Source organism: Hyperolius riggenbachi, chromosome 6, assembly GCF_040937935.1.
Source record: "Hyperolius riggenbachi isolate aHypRig1 chromosome 6, aHypRig1.pri, whole genome shotgun sequence".
Taxonomy (NCBI): Eukaryota; Metazoa; Chordata; class Amphibia; order Anura; family Hyperoliidae; genus Hyperolius; species Hyperolius riggenbachi.
The window spans coordinates 93,691,768-93,714,984 of NC_090651.1; the positions used below are offsets into that span (position 1 = coordinate 93,691,768).

At 42.9% G+C, this 23,217-nt stretch overlaps 1 protein-coding gene across 1 annotated transcript in view; it reads right to left on the reverse strand.

Annotated features, from left to right (window-relative positions):
* Positions 1-23,217, reverse strand: part of LAMC1 (laminin subunit gamma 1) — a 214,148-nt gene that overhangs the window by 129,322 nt on the left and 61,609 nt on the right. The gene's annotated exons all lie outside the window — the stretch shown is intronic.

Sequence of the window (23,217 nt, forward strand, 5' to 3'; positions counted from 1 at the left end):
GCTGCCTCTCCCCCACCCCTCTCAGTGAAGGAAGTCTAAGAGTGGCGGGGGAGAGGCGGCGATCCGGGCTGACAGACGCGCTGAGAGGCAGAGCTGCGGCTCATAGCTCTGCCTCTCATGGAAGTGCTGCCCGGATTGCCCCCCGGGGAGTTTGGGGGGGGGGATTTACTTAGATTACAGCGGCGGGCATGTGGCGGTTTAGGTAGGGCTATCATGTTACACAGGACTTTGTAATAAAAAGAGGATTTTTTAAGAGACTTCAGAGTCTCTTTAAAGAACGAATAGACACCCATGCTAACCTAGAAATAAAAAACACATATAGAAGTAGATAAATACTAGTTCTACTTACATAACAGATTTATTGCACTGTCCATGTTATGATTCCTGTGAATTTTATAAAGGAAAAGTAGAGAATACTATTCTAGACAGTTTCCATCTTAGTTATCTTTGAATGAAACTAATCCTGACATAATTTCCTCCCTCACTCTTTTTCTTTTCTTGCTAATTGTGTATGTGTTACCCGCCCTCTCCCAGAGTCTTCACACACTCCCGCTGAGGTCTCTACTAAGAAGTGCACTGTCTTATGACATTAGAAGGAGGGGAAAATAAAGGGAAGAGGAATATATTATAGATGAAAAGATCCCCCATCATGCACCGGTTTGGCAATGGCAATTAAAGGGCCAGTGCTCCTAAGGTATGTGATAACTCCAAACCATAAAAGCAGAAAAAGTTTTAAAAGTTTTGAATGCAGGATTAGCATCTTTATCACTTAATACACTCAGACCAGTTGCTGTTAAAATTTGATTTTTATGGTGACAATCCCGCTTTAAGGGCCAGTTTCCACTAGGAGACGCAGTTTCCAATTTGATCACGGCACCCGTTCTGCTGCACAACAGCAGCCCAAATCACTAAGCCATGCACAGCTATAATGAATAGGCTTGCGTGCTGCATAAATCTGCAACATACCATCCAGATTTTCACCAAAGCACGATCAGAACGGCAAGCCATATGTTAGATAGGCAGCGTTTCCCCTCCCCTCACGCCTGCAGGGAAACACTGCATATTCATGCCAAATTCAGCACTAGTGGAAATTGACCGTTAAAGGGAACCTGAAGCGAGTAAAATTATTTTAAATAGACACATGACATAGTTGCAAATGAATATTACATACTAACCTCATCATCAGTTAGTCTCAGAAGCTCTCCATTTTCTTCTTACAGAGATCCCTTCCAGTTCTGACAATATTTTGTCAGAACTGAAATATACCCGTTGCTGTCAGTTATATATCAGCAGCTGTCAGTTACAAATGAATGTGCAAGGTAATATCCATGTTTCCCTATGGCTCAATTGGGTGATATTAAAGTTTAACAGTGTGCTGACCAGAAAGCTGTTATGGGGTAATGGTCCTTTTTAAAATGGAGGACGGAGAATTCCATTGATCACAGTGGACAAATTGGACGCGGGAGAGGAGAAAGAGATTGAGGCGTAGACTACACAGGAGGCAAGTATGACCTGTGTATGGTTATTTTCACTTTTTATTTTCAGTTCAGATTCTCTTTGAAGGACAACTATCAACGTTCACCAAAATTCTAATTGCCACATATTTCCAGTAATTACTAGCAATACAAAGTCTTTTTTTCATCTTTTTAGGTTTTATGTTCAGAAATTACATTTACAGAGAAGAGTTTTCACTTTGGGCGTTACTATGGAGGACTGTGTTCAGCACATCCAGCATACAGAAACATTCACTGGCTGTAATCCTTTGAGTAAAATGTGTTCAGAATGATACAAAGCAGAAATATAGCTTCAAATGTGTGTAAATAATCATCAGCTGTAACTCTATGTGCCTGTGCCTGTGCCTGTGTGTGTGTGTGTGTGTGTGTGTGTGTGTGTGTGTGTGTGTGTGTGTGTGTGTGTGTGTGTGTGTGTGTGTGTGTGTGTGTGTGTGTGTGTGTGTGTGTGTGTGTCTCACAGTGTAAACAGTTTACAGCCAGGGAAATCTCATTCTGAATGGGGGGTGGAAACATCCAAGTAAGGAAAAAGTACAGGTCGTTCTTTTCAAATCCTCCTTTGTAACTACAAATCCCTCAGCTATTTTCATATGATCTGTGAGAAAGCAGGTGGCGCAGACGCAAACAGTAAATTGTTACTAATAGTGACAGAGAAGTGGAACCTAGCTAAATGGTATAGCTCTAGCATCGACACTAACACATAACGGTTACAAACAGCTGTATAACGAGGCATTTTTTTCCACACAGGCTGTGATGAGACCGCTGAAAAGCTTTCTACTGTTGCTGGCTAAAAGCTCTATAGGTATGTGGGGTTTACAGAAGAACGGTTTGTTTGATAGCTGTTCTTTAAGGGCAGTTTCGAATCCTGGCAATTAGTGGCGTTTTAAAACTAGCAAAACACAAGGGCATAGTAAATGCACCTAACAGCAAGTAAGAAAAGCCCTAAATACATTTTTTTAAATTCTCTCAGGTGACCTTTAGGGCTGATGATGTTTCAGAAGCTAAAAGGACTATTACCTATCTGTCTGACCCCTGCAGTCAACCACTGCTAGTCTTCTTTAGCCACACACCCCATACATAGCCAGCAGAACCTGCATGTACTGGCCGAGTGCACCCCTTAGCACCCAATACATGTCCTCCAGAGTCTACCCATGGAGCTTGCCTAGAGCCCTGGCCTGAGTGGGATATATGCGCAATTGCTGGCAATCCGTATGCGTCATCACCACCTAAGTGAAACCTTTCTAATAGTGAATTCTCCCATAACCTTTTTACTCTGAATTGTAGAGTGTGTGGGTTTTACTTCTTGTCTACTCACAGACATGTTTATAGAGCAAAGCTGCACCTATATAACCTATTCACTCATACAATTGCTTACCTATGGGCTATGACCCCAGGTATTTTCTTCTTAGACTTCTCTGATGTCATTTCAATGCAGTGTTACACCTCACTGATACAAAGGGCTCTTACGTATGCCTGTTCAGAATAATTCTGCGTGCCAACTCACTGCCCATACATTTCTATGGGGTTGGTCACAGTACTGCATTGTAACAGATTACACTATTCTAACTCGCTGCACGCAGGCTTTGAATTAAAAAGTCTATGTCCAGTCCCCATTGCAGTTCATACTCATAACATGTGCATTATAAAACGTGCACATTATGCAATGCGCATAGTGTGAATCCAGCCTTAGTGAGATCATTGCCACGTGCAGGACAAATGATCAGATTCACTCCTAAATTAATAAGCAAATAAACAAGAGAAAATTATCCCCCCCCCCCCCCCCCAGCTTATCAATTAACAGCTTAAAGGACAACTGAGGTGACATGTGGCATGATGAGATAGACGTGTATGTACAGTGCCGAGCACACAAATAACTAGGCTGTGTTCCTTTTTTTCTTTCTCTGCCTAAAAAAGTTAAATATCAGGTATGCAAGTAACAGTTTCTGTCCGGGTCGGGACCGGGTCAGACTATAGCATAACCATCACTGATTAGTAATTACAGCTATAAAACACTTTCCTGTCAATAAATGGCTTCTGAAAGCAGGAAATAAATAAAAAAAGTCAATGCTTCATAGATCTGAGCTCTAGCATACTTCACTGAAGGTGTCATTGAGCAGAGACAATGAAACAGAGAAGGAGGATGGATATAATTGTTTTTCTCATCAGTTTATTTTCACCTCGAATGTCCTTTAATAAGGTAAAAACCTTGAGTTTTAACCCTTTCAGTAACTTGAAAAACAGTCAGATGGTTTTAGATGTTAATTTTATGCTTAAAATGCTAAACCATAGATTAAAGGAATACTATCGATTCACATTTTTTTTTCAATTGACACAGGAATTGTTTGGGAAGTGCTGCTAAGTACTGGTGTATACATTTTAGTAGCAACTTCTTTGTTTACTGTTATCAAAATACTTTCAAACTTTACTGACGCCAAAACTGACTGCTGACTGAGCCATGAGGAGAGGGGAAATTCCCCTCACACTTGATCAGTTAACTCTATGTGTAGCTCTGTGTGTGACAGAGAAGAGATCTCCCAACAGCTGCAGCTCATGTGTCCTGTGTTTCTGACTGACCTGTCTGAAGAGAGCAGAGGAAATGTAACTAATTCTCACAGCTTTTCATACTGTTTTTGCTTTCAGAGTTTGAGATGTTCGATATTTGCTTTCTGTAGTCTGATATGCAACTCTGGCTGCGCATTGAAGCAGACACCCCTTCTGCAATTGATTTGTCCCAATATAGCTAAATCTTACCCTCAATAAATTACAGTTTTTGCCTCTGATATTTAACATGAAAAGTAGGAAAATGTTTACACCACTACTTAGACATTATTTGCACACTGTCATTTTAGAACACTTGGGTATCGATAGTATTCCTTTAAATTTAAAGTATAATGCCACTGACAAATCTGACCCAAAAACCAATGACTTAACGTGATTATTTCTTTAGCAGCTTTCCTCTCTCTGCTCAACAAACAGTAGCGGAAGTTTGTTCAGCCCACTACAGTAGTAAAATATTTTCCAAATGTAATTACTAATCAGGAAAGCTTTTCAACTCAGGAAATAATGACCTAGCTTTATTTCCAGCGAAAACCTATCCCATATAGGGTGTGTAATCAAAGCATGTTGTGACCTTCCCCAGAAGGGTCTACCGTAATTCACATTAAAGAAAATATCCAGCAAAAACAACCTAAACATAAAATAAAGAAAAAACAAACAACTCATATCCTGTATAAACAGTTCAGATTACACTTAAGTATAAATATACACCACAAAACTTATGGGGAATTAAAGGGAAAAAATAAATATGCACTGTGTATTATGCACAGGCACACAGCCAACCCAGTACGCAGCTGTAACCATCAGGTGCTGACAGGTTTGACAAAGGATCATGGTACAGTACCACTGTTCCACGGATCTCTGTACTTGCGTAGTGCCTGTACACACTGGCTGCGTTGCGCTGAGTTTTTAAAATCGCATGTGTTTTTTAATTGCAAGGTCTTTTGAAAAATCATGAAAATCGTGATGACCTTTACACACTGACACTGGTGCGATGTGATTTATTTTTACGAGGTTTTGCGATTAAACGTTGTATGCCATTTTAAATCGCAGCACAGCCAGTGTGTACAGGGCTTTTAAGTGTGCTGTTAGTATAATTCTGTCAGGTTTGAACTCTATCCTGTAGGTAACAATACATGAAATTAGCGCAGTACAGAAACATCAGCCATATACACTGTCTCTATGGGTGTGGGAGAAGGGAGAACATTCTTCACAACGCAAAATGAAGTAGTTTTTGGCAAAGTAGGCTGGAGCACAATGTGATTGGCTGTTGCTGTCCTTTAAGGCCTGGTGCACACCAAAACCCGCTAGCAGATCCGCAAAATGCTAGCAGATTTTGAAACGCTTTTTCTTCTTTTTCTGTAGCGTTTCAGCTAGCGTTTTGCGGTTTTCTGTAGCGGTTTTGGTGTAGTAGATTTCATATATTGTTACAGTAAAGCTGTTACTGAACAGCTTCTGTAACAAAAACGCCGGCAAAACCGCTCTGAACAGGCGTTTTTCAGAGCGGTTTGCGTTTTTCTTATACTTAACATTGAGGCAGAAACGCATCCGAAATCCAAAAAATGCCTCACCCCAGGAGGGTTCGTTTCTGCAAAACGCCTCCCGCTCTGGTGTGCACCACCCCATTGAGATACATTGACCAAGTGGATCCGCAGCCGCAAGCGGCTGCAGAAATGCTGAAAAAGCCGCTCGGTGTGCACCAGCCCTTAAGGTGTACTTGTAATTGACAACCAGGAAATCTGGGCACAGAGTAAAGCCGAAAAACCGCACACCCTGCTCCTGCAAAAGACCAGTCGGCTTAAATTACTATTACCCCTGCAGGCAGCTGTGGACTCCCGACTCAGACACCTTAGTTTATGGAACCACCGACTCCAGGTACCCAAAACTGCTCCAACTCCTCAACTCCGACTCCACAAGCCCTGCATAATTCCGCTGCCGGCTATTGCTGGCAACCAAATTATGCTGTGCTTATCGTAATCTGGGCCTTTTCCTTACCTTACATCCCAAAAAAATACCACCACACAATAACCGTATATAAAGGCAAAAAGATTTCTTTGAGCTCACTATAACATTTCACTGACTAAAGGCGGCCATACACTCGTTAGATTAGCAGCAGATAGATCATCAGATAGATTTTCTGATCGATCTGATGTGTTTAGGAACATTTTTTTACTGGGAACAGATTTCCAATAGATTTCAGTATGAAATCTATTGAAAATTGATCTGATGGCATTTTTTTGCCATCAGATTTCAATTAGGTCCAATGCAAATTGATAAGCAATCTCATCAAAACGACCTAGATTTTCCAGCATGTCAGATCAATTGAAATCGATAGAAATCGGCCACAAACTGATCGGACAATTGATTTGCGATCGATTTCGATTGATCACCCGCTAATCGGCTGAGTGTATGGGCCCCTTAACTCTCCTGCTTCATCACGAATACAAATGAATCTAATGGCTAGAAAGACAGATGAAGCGCCTCAATGCAAGTCGTCAGAGGGTATTACTATGCGAAGCAATAGTCCAACAGAAAATATGGGGCTTTGCAGTTGTAACGTAGAGTCTCACCTTCTCTAGAACATAACGACCGTATACTGTATGTAAAAAGATAAATACAAAAATTCAGTTGTGACTAAAGTCTAGGCATTGGAGACAAGTTAGCTTGTCCTACCATGATCTTAAAGAGGAACTTTAGGGAAAAGGGGAAACAATAAATGAATATATTGCAAAGTGAGACATTAAAAAAATAGAAGAGAGATCAAGAGAGGATTGATATTCGCCATGTATTGATTGTTTGATCCATAATCAGACTGCATGTAAATGGTCTACTACTGGCAGACATGAAGAAAGAAAAGCACCAACTGCCATTATCTATAATTACACCCACTAACAATGCGATAGGCTAATAGTTTTTTTTTTTAATATATAGATACACATATGCACAGAGGAAGATACGGGTTGCTTGGCAGTTAAAGACAGCTGTTTTTCCCCACAATGCAACAAGGCTCACAGACAGGAAACTGTCAGGACCTAGGTCCTAATATCACACTGTGGGAGGGGCTTCACCACAATATCAGACATACAGACGCTCCTGATGATCTATTCGATAAAAGGTACCAGTAAATATTTCTCGTGGGAAAGGGGGTATCAGCTACTGATTGGGATTAAGTTCAATCCTTGGTTACGATTCCTCTTTAAGGCTATGGAAAGATTTACTATCCTCCCATTAATATTTATGTAAGAGTACCTTTGTAAGCTAGATGATATCACCTGAAGGAGTTAACCACTGACAACATGTATTAAAGTGGATCCGAGATGAACTTTTAATCATTGCATAATTGTGTTCCTTTCCTATAGTTTATAGGTCATTCCTCAAGCCAAATACTTTTTTGTTTTTGTTTTAATACTCTAATTCCCTATAAACTAAATAAGCCCCACCCACAGTTTTCAGAGAGCCTTGGCAGTAGCAAGGGCTCATGGGAGCTCAGTCTGGGCAAAAGGAGGGGGAGGTATTACTAGCCAGAGATTTCAGAGGCAGAGGGGAGATTAGGTTTTTTTTCAGTCTGAGTGCTGATGGTGCAGATAAGCCTGCCTCTGTGTAATGTTTACAAACATGGCTGCTGTCGTATCACAGGAAGAAATAATCATATTCTATTAAAGTCAATTATCAAAATAATTTTCCTCTTGTGAGCCTGCATAACCACGCCCACCTCTAGCACAGTTAAGCATATAAATGAGTGCTTTGCACATGTCCAGAGAGTTCGTTTGGTAGCTAGTGGAAGGTGAGGTGTTTTTAATTCCCTTTTCTCCCATTTAGTTGACTCTTGGGTTTTTGGATTAGTTCCCACTAGACTGTTGATAAAAACTAGCATTGTAGGGTTAGAGTAGGACTCACCAGATCGGGGACACTTTGGCGCAGTTGGTGAGCTTAAGCGCGTTAAAGCGTAACCAAGAGCCCCTGTCACTGTTTTTCCTGTTGAGTGCTGCAGCCCCTCTGTATGTTATACATATTCTATTAAAGCAGTATGCAGACAGATTTGCTGTGTAAACCATCTAAACTGTACATAAGACATACAGACAAGTTACTTGTTATAGTTAGTTTTTCATCTCGGATCCGCTTTAAGCTCCTGTGCTTCCATCTCCTTTCCAGTTTCCTCTCTTTGCCATTCATGAAAACAGCTGAACAATAGGAAAAGGGGATGGGGCAACATTTTTTCAGATGAGGGAGAGGTGACAGCAGCACACACGAGGTCACAGTATCAGCAGAATGGGTGTATAGGAGAGAGAAGGCGGAAGTAAATAGCACAGGCAGAACAAGTACAGTCAGGACTCCTCTGCGGCCTCACTAACTATTCCCCTTTCACAACATTTGCTTAACGAAAGCCCTTATTAGGATTCAGCCAATCACCTAGGCCAGTGCAAACACTGAAAAAAGTCACATGCCCAAAGATGTGAAAGGTTAAGTACTTTCTGGTCTATGTGAAAGTAGATTGGCCAGGGTTCAGTGAACAGGAATAGCCATAGTCTGCCTGTGTCTATCAATCTGGTCAGTGAGGCAAAATGAATAGAATTAGAATTTTAAAAAGCACCATTTTACTGCAGTATAAAAAGGTGTTAATCTTCGGAACGGGAGAAGATTAACTTTCAAAGTTTTTTTTCTGTCATTGTTTTATTCTAAATGCAAAGTTAAAGGTTTTGTAATGAAACCTTTTACAGAGAACATCCCCCCCCAAAAAAACAAAACAAAAAAACACAGTAATGGGAACTGGCCTATCGTTAAAGACACCGCACACAATTAAATTGTACCCGCCACAAGCTTATGCACAGGTGACAAGGTCTGATAGTCAATGGCATTCCTTTGTTTTGTTGGATAATGTACCAAAAATATTGTTTCACCAGGCCATCTTTCCAGTAAAATAGAACCAAGTGAGCAAGACGAAAAAGTTTCTACAGTCACATGATCATCTTCTGAGCAGTCTATAGGTTGTAACTGAGAAAGACTAAAGAAAAGTACACACACTTGACTAAACTGTGCCCTTGTGGCTAATAAAGACCAGATAGGTTGTTATAACACATCCACACTATTTGGCCAATTAGAATGCTCCACGTTGTATACTTTGCTGTAATGGGAGAACTGTTCATTAAGGATTTTATCACTGGGTCACCTAAACAATACTATTGCCAAATCTACATTAAATTCAGCATGTGTACAGCAGCTGCCCGACGTCTCCATCATGCCAGATGTTTAGCGACCCCCAATGATCCATGAACGCACTTGCTCTCCCCACTCACCCCTCCCATCAGAAGTTGCTCTGTCATGCACCATTCCTTAGCCTTTCGATTCTCTCATGGCAACAGATGAGTTGCTTGCATGCAAACTAGTGACACATCTGTACAGCACTGGACCCAGAACTGGCACCCAAGGACAGGGACGGATCTAGGGGGGGGGGGGCAAGCGGGTCTCTTGCCCCAGGCGCAGTTTGTTGAATTCACAAAAAGGCGGCAAAATGTGGATGGGGAATGGGAGTTTAGGCGCCAAAACCTGACCTTGCCCCAGGCGCAACTTGGTCTAGATCCGTCCCTGCCCAAGAAATAGAGTCCCTGCTGGGCAACAGTAATGCTTTTTGTGTATAGCTTTAGCAAATTGCATAAAAAAAAAACAGAGATGAGCAAGGTTGAAGTGTTCTATCAGCTGTTTCTCCATCACCTACTGATAGATCCAGCACAGGAAGACTGGCTTTCCACCCCTCCTCGTCTAACAATGGACAAGCTAACCATTTGACTTGATCAACTAAAAAATTTTTAGTGCACATTTTTTTAGTGCAAATGTTGCAATAAAGTGCAAATGTTTCAGTGCAAATGTTGCAATAAAATACCATCCAGTCAGAAAAATTAGCATCTTATTGAGCGTGTCTACCAACCATAGATGTGCCTGTGAGTGTAGTAGGTACCCCTTATGGTTGTGACTCAGTTTATAGACACCTCTTGCTGGGCCTCTACTGTCATTATTCAAGGCTTGTACTGGATGACCCTGTGTCACTCATAGAACCCGCTTGGACCTTCTTGTGTTACTTTGTAAATACCTCAAGATCCTCAGAAGAGCTTGAGGCTGTATCGATCTACCTAATCATGTCTACCATGGCCCCCCTTACTAAGATAATAGTTAAAATCCAATACCATAAAAACATTTTACTTTATCTTTGAGCAGTGAGGAAACAGGCAAAAGACAACAGTCAGGCATGGTTGCCTTTGGTTTCCAAGCATGCCTCATTGCGAACGTCAAGTTTGCAAATACGGAAGGGGAAGGGGGGATGTTTTGGTTGGGGAGTTGGGAGAGGAGGTCATCCAAAGTTACAAGTGTGTACCAGCCTGAACTTGTTGCAGTGAGAGAGCATTCATGCAGGTATCAGTCAGGCAGCACAGAAATGTATGAGGAAAAAACAAATCAACTTAAAGTTGAAAACGATGCTGGAAAATGATGGGCAAACTACTTATGGCCACACTGAAAGCTGTAGTGTCCCATTTCTATGCCTTGGGAAAATTAGGATAATGGAAATCTGTATTTAACTTTGAAGGAAACCAGAGGTCCTCCCAACATGCTCTAAGCTGCTCCAGAAAATGACAGCTGAATTCTAATAGGTTGCTACAGGCGAGCCAAGCCTCTTATTTCATCTAAAATCAGCATAAATGTTCTCATTTCCAAACTGATGACATGTTGTCATTTTTCATAAATAGCATCTGACAAAGTCTGTTTTAAATAATCACTGTAGTCTCAGTTTAGCAGTTCCCAGAAAGATAAACCACTGACCAAATCATATAGATGTGTGATAAACAGATGTTCCTGCCGCAGTATGTACAGGACTGCTCGGAAGGCCTCACTATGGACATAAATCATCTATGCCATCAAGACAGGAAGATGGAAAATTATTTACCCAGGTGTATTACAGGCGGAATAGTGGCTCAACTCTGACAGTTTCCCCTCCCATTTACCCTTCAGGCTTATTTTCTTAACCAGCAAAGGGTGGTGAGCAGAGAATTGGCAAGTGATGACAGGACCTGCTCTCAACGGGTGATGTCATTGCAGGTGAGCACATAGGGAGATCCCTCACAGTGTTCATTATTGCTGATTTTCCAAGACAAATCAAGAGTCTATGTCAATGAACAAAAGCTCAAGAGAGCACAGTACAACCGATGCTACCCAAATACATGAGATGACAGTCATCGGATCTGGTGATGGATCTCATGTCTATGTGTGTAAGGTACAATGCACAGGATTTATAGGAGAGAAATGGACCCTTCTTGATAGGTCACCAGTAGCAAAGTCTGCTGCCCTCTCTCCATTGGCTCTAGCAATTTAGAACCAGGAGCAATCATAACATAACAAGCATTGCACTGTAGTGGCATTGCATTGTAAGGTCTATGGGCACGCTGGCAAAGGCTGCACCTTCAAATGAAGCGGAAATCAAATTAATAAATGTCACATATACTAATAAATATTCCCTATACAGCATGCAACATATAAAGCATGTTGTCACGGCAAAGTAAATCAGGATAATTTTTAGAAGCATGGGTCTAAAATTGATTGCAATGTCACTTAGGATTTGTTAGTTTATTAAATTTCATACATTAAGAAAACTATAGTTTAAAGAGAGCCCGAGGTGGCCTCAAGAAGAAGGCTGCCTGATCTGCAGGGCTGAGCGCATCAGGTAGCCACAAAAACCACCGCTCCCATGGGCCACAATGGCCCACTTTCACTTGTGCGACCCCTGGGTCATGACGCTGCATTGAGAGACTGTGTGTGTCTCATAGCTTGCAGGGAGGCGGGGAAGCAGCAGGAGGCGTGGCCAGGGGAGAGAACTGTCCAATGGCAACTCAGGAAACCCTGTAGGAACGCCCCTGGCGGGCGTTTTAAACAGGGAATTCCTCTCAATATTTACCTCCGAGTTAGCGATAAATCTAGTCGCTAAACTCAGGGGGCTAAAGCGCAGCAGTGGGGGGGCAGAGAGGCGGTGGTTGGGGGACACAGAGCCATGTCATTAGGCAGAGAAAATGACTGTGTCCCATCTGCCCCCCGAAGATCCACCTCGGGTTCTCTTTAAATAAAAGGAATAAAAAACTTAAAGTTAATTTCTCTCAGGTAAAAACACAGGGCTCAGTTTATGTACAAATGTATACATTTTTTAAGAAGCTCGAGTCTTTACATCTTTGCTGATATCACTAAACCAAAAAGTCTGTTTTAAAATTCACAGCCCTGTTTGTTTAATACACTATGAACTTTGGTTTTCAGGTCTATGAATGCTTTGCCATTGTATAATAAACCCCAACAAATAAATCATAAGCCAAAACAATTCAATTGACACCGTATAAACAATGGACTGGGCACAAAAAGTGAAAATATGCTTGCCCATTGACAACAACCAACTTACACCTGACCAGTAAGTAATCATGCATCAACTACTGTAGGTACCACAGATTAATAATAATACAAAAAAAATCGGAATGAAGAACATTGTGACTTGACTTGTATTCAACCCATTATTATATTCGACCCAAACCATTTACTGTGGAGATTTTACAACTAACTAATATATTCTAAGCTGTTTCAGTCCAAATCCAGCGCTGCGTAATATGTTGGCGCTTTATAAATACAATAAATAAATAAATCCGCACTGAATCAGTTGGTTTGACCAAACAATGTATGCCATTCTTTAGCTTGTATACAGTTAGATCCATAAATATTTGGACAAATAACTTTTTTCTAATTTTGGTTCTGTATATTACCACAATGAATTTTAAAGGGAACCTAAACAGAGAGGGATATGGAGGTTTCCTTTTAAAAAATACCATTTGCATGGCTGTCCTGCTGATCTCATTGGACAGTGCCACGGAATATGTTGGCGCTTTATAAATCAATAATATTAATAATAATAACGTAGTGTCTGAATAACACACCTGAAACAAGCATCCAGTCTGACTTCAGTCAGAGCACCTGATCTGCATGCTTGTTCAGGGGCTGTGGCTAAAAGTAGTAGACACAGGATCAGCAGGAGAGTCGGGCAACTGGTATTATTTTACATGGAAAAATCCATATCCTTCGCAATTTAGGTTCCCTTTAAATGAAACAACTCAGATGCAGTTGAAGTGCAGACTTTCAGCTTTAATTCAGTGGAATGAACAAAGTGATTGCATAAAAATGTTAGGCAACTAAAACATTTTTATTTAATACAATCCCTTCATTTCAGGGGCTCAAAAGTAATTGGACAATTTACTCAAAGGCTATTTCAGGGGCAGGTGTGGGCAAGTCTGTTATGTCATTATCAATTAAGCAGATAAAAGCCCTGGAGTTGATTTGAGGTGTGGTGCTTGCATGTGGAAGATTTTGCCGTGAACACATAACATGCGGGCAAAGGAGCTCTCCATTGATATGAAAGAAGCTATCCTTAAGCTGCAAAAACAGAAAAAATTATTGAGAAATTGCCACAATATTTCGGAATATACGGTTTGGTACATCTTAAGAAAGAAAGCACGCATCGGTGAACTCAGCCATGCAAAAAGACCAAGATGTCTACTGAAGACGACAGTGTTAGATGATCACAGAATCATTTCCATAGTGAAGAGACGCCCCTTCACAACAGCATACCAAGTGACCAACACTCTCCAGGGGGTAGGTGTATCAATATCCAAGTCCACCATAAAGAGAAGACTGCATGAAAATAAATACAGATGCTCATAGGCCTTGAGAAAAGAGGGATAGATTGGACCTTTCTAAAGAACATCTAAAAGAATACAGAAAAGTTCTGGAAAAAAAAAACCATTCTTTGGACAGGTGAAACTGAACAACTTCTGCCAGAATAATGGCAAGAAAAAAAGTATAGAGAAGGCATGGACCAGCTCAATATCATTATTAATTTATATACCGTCAGCATCTTCCATGGTGCTGTACAACAGCATACAGTATAACAATACAAAAACAATACAACAGTTAATACAAGACCGCTGCTGCAGTGAACAAGTCAACTACAGATTTTTACACAAGGGTGGGAGGTATGGAAACATATTACACAGCATTGAGACACAAAAGGCCTTACAGTCTAAAGCAGGGGTCTCAAACTCAATTTACCCGGGGGCCGCAGGAGGCAAAGTCAGGATGAGGCTGGGCCGCATAAGGGAGTTCACATGTCCCCGCCGCAAAACGAGGGCTGCAGAGCCCCCAAATCGCCCCGGGGGGCAATCCGCCGGCATTTCCTGGAAGGGGCAGAGCTTTCAGCTTCAGCTCTGCCCCTCCTGAAGTCAATCGCGGCGGATCGCCGCCTCTGCCCGCCCACTCTAAACATAAAAAAAAAAATTGGGAAAATAGGAAAAAATGCCAGGAATCTTCATACAGCCATATTACGGCTGTATAGCGATCCCTGGCCAAAGCGCTGCGGCTGCGTATGGACCCCCTGGAAACCCCGTCAGGAAATGTATTGCTCTTTCTTTTGATACATGTAAAATTACACTACCGTTAGGCTTGCTACTAAAAGTGACATTTACCGCATTTAAAAGTATACTATTTTCCTTTGAAACTTTAAAATCGATTTTCTCAAAAACTATAAGGTCTTTTTGAAAAATAGTTTTTTCCTCTTATTCCTAATGATCTCCTTAACATATCCTGCAAATTTAGGGTTTCTAGCATTTAAGGTGGATTTGCTATTAACCATTAAAGTCGGCGGGTTTTTAAATGTGTATTTTTTTCCTTTGCAACTTTAAAATCAATTTTCTCAAAAACTATAAGGCCGATTTGAAAATTTTTTTTTTCCTCTTGTAGCCACTGGGGGCCCCTACAAGCTCTGGGGCCCTGGGGCCACAAAATATTGTATCGCGGGCCGCAAATGGCCCGCGGGCCGCGAGTTTGAGACCCCTGGTCTAAAGGTTTAAGGAATAGGACAGTAGGTAAAGGGAAGCAGTGTATGAGATGGTAGAAACTGTGGACAGTGGCGGAAGTGTCCTAGGTAGAAGAGTATGCTTGCCTGAAGAGGTGCGTTTTAAGACTGCACATAAAAAGAGTGTGGGTGAGTGACAGATGTGTTGAGTATTCCAGAGGAGGGGAGAGGATCGAGAAAAGTCTTATAAGCGGGAGTGAGGCGATGTGACCAGAGAGGAAGACCAGAGATTATGGTTTGTAGAGCAGAGACTTCCACAAGCTTTACTCCACAGGTTCCGTTTAAACCACAGCAATCACATAAATAACTATGTAACTATTCAAAGTTGAAATGTTTCAGCAAAGTGAGAAGAGGTTTGCACTGGAGATTTTAGAAAGTACCGTACACCTTTCATTCCAACAAATAGCCCAAACCAGTGACAAATATAGTAAAAAGGACGCAGTTTATATAGTGCACTGGCAACTTTGTGATCCATGCTGCCAATTCATGCAAAAAGGGTACTTTAAGAGTGCAACTCCACTTTAAGTGTAAACAATGTGAGCAACATACGTCATTACTACACTTCCTACTTTGTTATTGAATTCTTACTAAATATTTTTCAATAGCAGCAGCTAAAACTTCAGGATCCTGGTTAAATGGAATCTGAAGTGAGAGGAATACAGGGAGGCTGCCATCTTCATTCCCTCATTAAGAATGCAAGTTGTCAGGCTTTCATGCTGAGCTTTTGGCTTTAGTGTTTTTTTAGTCACAAACCTGCAACAAGCATGCAAGCTAGTGGAGTCAGACCAAAGTCAAAGCTTCCGATTCTCATTCTAGGCCAATGACTTAAAGAGACTCCGTAACAAAAATTGCATCCTGTTTTTTATCATCCTACAGCTTCCAAAAGCTATTCTAATGTGTTCTGGCTTACTGCAGCACGTTCTACTATCACCATCTCTGTAATAAATCAACTTATCTCTCTCTTGTCAGACTTGTCAGCCTGTGTCTGGAAGGCTGCCAAGTTCTTCAGTGTTGTGGTTCTGTGATGCATCTCCCCCCTCCAGGCCCTCTCTGCACACTGCCTGTGTATTATTTAGAGTAGGGCAGCTTCTCTCTTCTCTTTTACAAGCTGGATAAATCCTCCTCTGAGCTGGCTGGGCTTTCACATACTGAGGAATTACATACGGGCAGAGCTGTCTGCACTCTGCAGGAAGAAACAGCCTGACACTTCAGTGGAAGATAGCTGCAGGGGGAAAGAAACACAAATGATCTCTTGAGATTCAAAAGGAAGGGTGTATACAGCCTGCTTGTGTATGGATGTATTTTCTATGTGTGGACATACTGTACATCAACCTACTTCCTGTTTTGGTGGCCATTTTGTTTGTTTATAAACAAACTTTTTAAAACTGTTTTTAACCACTTTTAATGCGGCGAGGAGCGGCGAAATTGTGACAGAGGGTAATAGGAGATGTCCCCTAACGCACTGGTATGTTTACTTTTGTGCGATTTTAACAATACAGATTCTCTTTAAGTATTCAGCACAGAAGTCAAGCAACTGGCATTGTTCATTAGAGAATGAAGATGGCAGCCTTCGTATTGCTACCACTTAAAAAAAAGTGAAAAAAGTGCTGGAAACCATGGCAAGACTTTCCAGAATTCTTGTCTGTCAGTGTCAATGGCTTTAAAGTCTGCACAAAGCAAGATGTAAACCCATATGCATCCTTTTCAATTACGACAGCCGGGATGGAAATATTTGTAGGAAATTTGGGATCCGGGAGTCAGCAGCCAATTTTTATGAGCTGGTTCCACTGACAAAGATCTCAAAAATTGATACAGTTTTTTTTTAGAAGTCCTAGCTACCTAGATCCTGTGATCTGTCCAAGCCTGTCCAACAGTGTCTTATCCAAAAACCAGGCATATATATGGAGATACTTGAGGATGTGAATTTTTTTCAGATTAATTATTCCCACTCGGCAATTTCCCGCCAGGAAGTCAACCACAGTGAACATAGGAGTGAACCCAGAGCCCAGAGCAGTCACAGGCATATCACTATAATACCATTACATTTTTTGCCAAGGATAAAAAGTATTTGGTAAAGACTTATTTTCTTAGGGAAAGCCAAGTTATATTTTAACTTTCTGGACTGTGTAAAATGTGAGGCAATAAAATGTACGGTGCACATTAACCAATGTATCCCTAACGTGATATGCAGTGCTGAATTTCCTGTGGGAAACTGGATAGGACCATCAAGTCACAAATCAATGCCAAAATATAACAACTTTGCTCCCAAGAGAAAGAAAGAGATGGAAGGCACTGAGAAAATCAGGATGAAAACGCCAAAAATCTTGAGAACCTATCAAATCAAAAATATGTTCTGTTTACAAAGCTCCAAACTAAACAGAGTTACTTGACAGAAACAAAAATAACCAATTTCCAATAGAACAAGATGTTCACTATCAAACCAGATGTCCCTCATTTTTAAAGCCCAACCTCCAGTAAAAGCGTAGTGTATACAGAGGCACTTTTTAAATCCTCTACAGATATTTTTTTTTCTTCCTCAGGTGGTTTTGGCAATGGTGTTCAGCTTCATCTCCAGTTTCTAAAGACTAAATTTGGGCTTCACCCACTGATGCTGCTGTAGTTGTGCGTCTGGGCGCAAGTGAGGATTCTGGATTTCATGCTGAAATGTATTGAAAATCTGTATACAGTGTGTGGAAGGATTCACTACTGTACCTCTCAGATCGATCTGATGGTTAAATCAAGTGGCCTCAATTATGGTCAGCTTTAGGTGGCCATACACCATACAATTTTCATGCAATCTGACTGTACAATTTGTATACAATCTTACCAACATCCATGTAGTGTCAGCACTTGGTGATTGATTGTACAGCCAGATTGCATGAAAATTGTATGGTGTGTGGCCACAGCATGTCCAACCAATTTTGTCCCGAAATAAAAATTGGTTGCGTCGTCAATCAGGCATGTAGTTTGCAGCACAGTTTTTCATCCGATTCGATTACAATAGTAATCGAATCGGATGGTCAATGGACCTCCAAGTCTCCTGATGTACGGCCACCTTTAGGATGCAGGATAGGTGGAGATTAACTTTATGAATTCGGCTATTCAAAATATTTCAACAGCCTACCAAGAAGGCCAACATGAACGAACACTCGGATTTAGAACAAGTGAACAAATTGCAAGGAATCAAAATGATGGCCCTGATTAACCCTCCTGGCGGTTTATAACAATCCGCCAGGGGGCAGCAAAGCGTTTTTCGTTTTTTTTCATGTAGCAAGACAAGGTCTCGCTACATGATAGCCGCTGCGCGGCGGCATCCCCCCCAGCCCCTCATCCCCCCAGCCATGGCGACGGGACGGGATGACGTCACCGACGTCCTCAACGTCAAAGGGGACTCTGATCAACCCCCCCAGCGCTGCCTGGCACTGATTGGCTAGGCAGCGCACGGGGGGGGGGGGGGGGGGGGAGTCATACTGCGGCGGGTAGCGGAGGCGATCGGATTGCACACGCAGCCAGCAAAGTGCTAGCTGCGTGTAGCAAAATAAAAAAAAAAAAATTATGCAAGCTCAGCTCGGGCTTACCGCCAGGAAGGTTAAGGGGAATGATCGCTCAAGCTACCCAATTACCTTCAGCAGAATAAACCATTTACTTTTCAGGTGTCACTTTTGAACACTCCCCAAAATTGAAAAATGGGATTCTACATTTTAGAAGCCTTAGGGCCCGTTTCCACTATACGCAGATTGGATGCAGAAAAACTGACTCCAATAAATGTCTATGGGCCCGTTTCCACTGAACGCGATTTTTCTGATGCAGACTTTCCCATAGGCATTCATTGGAGTCAGTTTTTCTGCATCAATTCTGCATACAATCTGCGTGTAGTGGAAACAGGCCCTTATTCTTCATACAAGATGGAGGGTTTCAGCTTCCATTAGGATCATGGATATGACTAAACAAACCAGTGATTCTCCTTTTAAGTTCATGGAAGGCTCTGCCCAGTGTTTCATGTCATTCAATGATACAAAGGTCCATGTACTATAGGGTGTGCAGGTGTATGTATTGTAGGGTGTGGGGAAGGCAAACACTGACAAGGGCTAAATAAGAAAATAGCACAGTAGATGGAGACACTGCCGAGATGTGAAATTCTGAAAAAGAAAGAAAAAAAAAAAAATCTCACTTGGAGCTTATGTAACCCAACAAGTGTATAAATGCACCGCACCAGAATACACCACTCCATATGTACATCGAGATGTAGGTGTGCGCACCAATTGCTGCAGCCGCATGCTGCCACTCCATCGCACACATTTAAGGGCCCGTTTCCACTCTCGCGGAAACGGCCGCGAATCCGCAGAGTTTCCCCGCAGGCAAATCGCGCGGGGAAACTCTGCCATAGGGGACAACGGCGCCGCCGGCCGAATCGCTTGCAGTAGCGATTCGGCCGGAAACCCCCACAGAATTCGCGGCGGAGGCTGCGATTCCCATAGCCGTGCATGGCACGGCTGATGGGAATCGCCTGCGATCCCGCCCACCCGCTCAGTGCCGGCGTGCGTCTACGAGACGCACGCCGCACTAGTGGAAACGAGCCCTTACTGATCAGCAAGCTACACCCACCCTTTCTCCCCTCTATTTCCCAGGATTGAAGTGTTCACCCCTACCTAGCTAATTAACCCCCTTATACCACCTATACTTGGACTTAAGCTACATACACACGGGGGACAATTGTCCCCCGTTGCATGGCTACAAGAGACCAGGGAGCGACAGCTATCCACACGTCTCGCCAGAAAGGCAGACGCGGCGGAAGCTGTCTGTGAATGGAGCATCCACCGGCTGGATGCTCCGTTCACTTGCACTGCGTCTCTTGTCGCTAGTCTGCATACACACACGGACTAGTGACAGTTGCGGCGAAGTTGGGGGCGACAGCTGTAGCCGGCGATTGAACAAGTCAATCGCCTGGCGACAGCTCCGACAGGCGATGGTTCGGGGCACGCGCATCATACACATGGGCGACAGCCGTACCCCGTGTGTATGAGCCATTAAGATTTGTGGGCACCTGTAATGACTGACACCCGTAGTGGTCAGGGCGACAGTTCCGGGGCTCAACGGGCTTGGGATAATTGTCCGCAATTTGCCAAAACTAGTGATCAAATATGGCATATGGGGTATCATTTTAACTGGGAAGAGCCGTATAATATTTGGATGTGTAAACACTGACTAAATAATCTATAAATGAGTACTGTATTGACAAAATAAGCTATTTTATTTATGTTATATTTACTACAGCTCCTCTTTACGTACTTACAAACCTGACCTATGAGTGTGATAAGTATACAACGCTTAAAGGCATCACCATGAAGCATGGTAGTGGGAGCACGTGAGGGGGCTGCTCTCTGCTCACCAGCATATTCTATAGCTAGGAAAAGATCAATGATCCCAGAAGTTGTTGCATTTCACGACTGGCTGCACGTCTGCTTTCTAAGCAGAGCTAGAACACACAGTCACATACACACACTTACATTCCACGGCACACTAGCTAACGGTTAACTCATTACTCACCTGCATGCCAACACCCAGCTTACAACATGAATGCACAGGCTGATGTACAGTGCACATAACAAGAGAATGCTGTGAGGGGAGAGGTTACCAGATCATCAGTAAGATTATGGACAGATCTGCAGTGATCACTGCCCAATACAATGTATAGAAACAGATAAGGAAACTGTTGCATGCAAGTAGAACTTTCCACAGATCTTTGGCCAACACGGTTTGTTTCTCCTCCCCCTCCATTTTCCTAAGAATTGCACATGCAATGCACATGCCACTGCATGTTTGCATATCATATGAAATTTGGGTTTTTTTATATGAAGACAGCATAAGCAGGGTTATGGAGTCGGTAAAAAAAATCCAGACTCCGACTCCTCAGGTTAAGGTGGCCACTAACTGTCCAATTTCTAGCGAAAAATCGTTCGAGCGATCAGAAATTCTGATCTGACGAAAAATCGTTCACTACACCATCAACTTACCAATCTTTGCTTACTATCTATCACGACCACCAAGAAAATGCAAATTTTCGTTTGACGAAAATTCATTCGGGTGACATTTTTTTCACTCGTTCATAATCGATTGTGTCCACCAATGGAGATTATTTACAACCAATCCGATCAGAATTTCTGATCGCTCGAACGATTTTTCGCTAGAAATTGGACCGTTAGTGGCCAGCTTTAGGATTCCACCGACTCCTCTAATTTGCATATTGCAATCTTGTTGATTGAAAGTATGTAACATGAAATGCATCTCTTAACTGCCAACGCTTAGGAATTTTAAAAGACCACTGAAGTGAGGATATGTAGACTGCCATATTTATTCCCTGTAGTCATAGACTAAAATTAGTCCTTGGAAAGAGTACTTGTAAAAGGTACAGACAGGAACAAAGAACATCTATCAGGTCCTAGGCAATATAAGTGTTGGTACATGTAAAAGTGATGTGCAGGTACTCTGCAGGGGAATAAGGGGATTCTTCCTCTATTACACATTCTTCATGCACAATCTGAACAAGGTTTATGGGTGATAGACAACATCTCTGTTCAATGTGCACAACATTCTCAGTGGATTCCCTGCAGCTCTGTGGGGAGTGCATATGTAGAGTATAGTACTACTGTGTAACAAAGTAAACCTGAGACAGATAAAATTAAAGTTTTATACATACCTGGGGCTTCCTGCAGTCCCCTTCAGGCTAATTAGTCCCTCGCTGGCCTCCTCCGCCACCTGGATCTTCTGCTATGGTTCCAGGTACGTGAGCCAGTCGGGCCTAGTGCACATGCACACACTCCGCCACCGGGAGCGTACTACACCTGCGCAGCACTATTGCGCAGGTGGACAACGCTCCTGGCTGTGGAAGCGGCAGCGCTGACTGGCTGAATGACCGAGACTCATAGCAGAAGATCCAGGTGGTGGAGGACAGCGAGGGACTGGTTGGCCTGAAGGGAGCTGGCACTTCAATATCAAGCATATGTATATGCCGATGTGTATTTAAAGTGTACCTGGATGGCTGTACATCTGATGAAACTAATAAACCAGCGGTGAGACAGTGCTCAGTCTGCACCTTTTTTGCACTAACTTCAAGTGTTTCTTAAATTCCTACAACTGTGAGCACGTCTCGTTGGAGCCACAACAAGGAGAAGACAGGAGAGAGCATTCAATTTTGCCTTATGGAGAAACGACCTGACCCTGACACCCCAGCCAGGTGCCAACCCGGTTAATTTTGTGGAGCACCCAGCTGTCATTGGTTCACCCCCTCATCTTCCTCCAATGCTGAAAGCAGAGTTGCGCCGCCCTGCATTCCCCCGGCTGCGCCTCAGCCGGCTACTTTTTCATTAGTGTCATTAGTTAATCATGGAATAAGATACGGGTCGGGGTGGGGGGGACTATTAGGGAATACTGTTGGGGGGGAGGGCGGAATGGGAGGACTGCCAGCCAGCCCAGAAGCCAGGTAACACTGCCTATTTTTGTGATATGCTGCATATATATTATATATATATATAATTTTTTATTTTATTTTTTAAATGGAGAGGGGGGCTTCATCCAACATTTTGCTGGGCAGGCCTACATAAGACTGCTGCTAAGTTCATGGAATTTTGGCCCCACCCATGACCACACCCACAATCTGGTGCATTGTTATACCAATTTTCAGTGCAGGGGTGTTCAAAAGGGCCCCGGATCTTTTAGGACCCTAGCAACATCCCTAAAGCTAAGTACTCACGGGGGGACAATTGTAGCTGTCGCTGCACACGGGAGCGTGTGCGCGACAGTTCGGCGACAGCTCGTCGCCAAGTCCCTCTGCACCCACACGGCAGCAGAGGGATTAGCGATGCGGCGGAAGCTGTCGCCGAGGTTCCTCCCCCCCGCCGGAAGCTCTGTGTGCTGTGTGTGGGTAGCTGTCACTAGCCTGCATACACATGCGGGGCTAGCGACAGTTCCGGCGAGGTTGCGGCGACGGCTGCAGCCGGCGATTGAACATGTCAATCGCCTGGCGACAGCTCTGACCGGCGACGGTTCGGGGCGCGCGCGTCATACACACGGGCGAACTGTCGCCGCAACATGCGCGTGCCACGCGGTTGCGGCGACGGCCGTCCCCCGTGAGTATGGACCTTAAGAGGCTTTCATTTTGTTTTAGGTTGCAAAGAACCAACACCAGGATTTTTGTAATAAGCCCAAAAAAAACCCCCAGAAGGCACC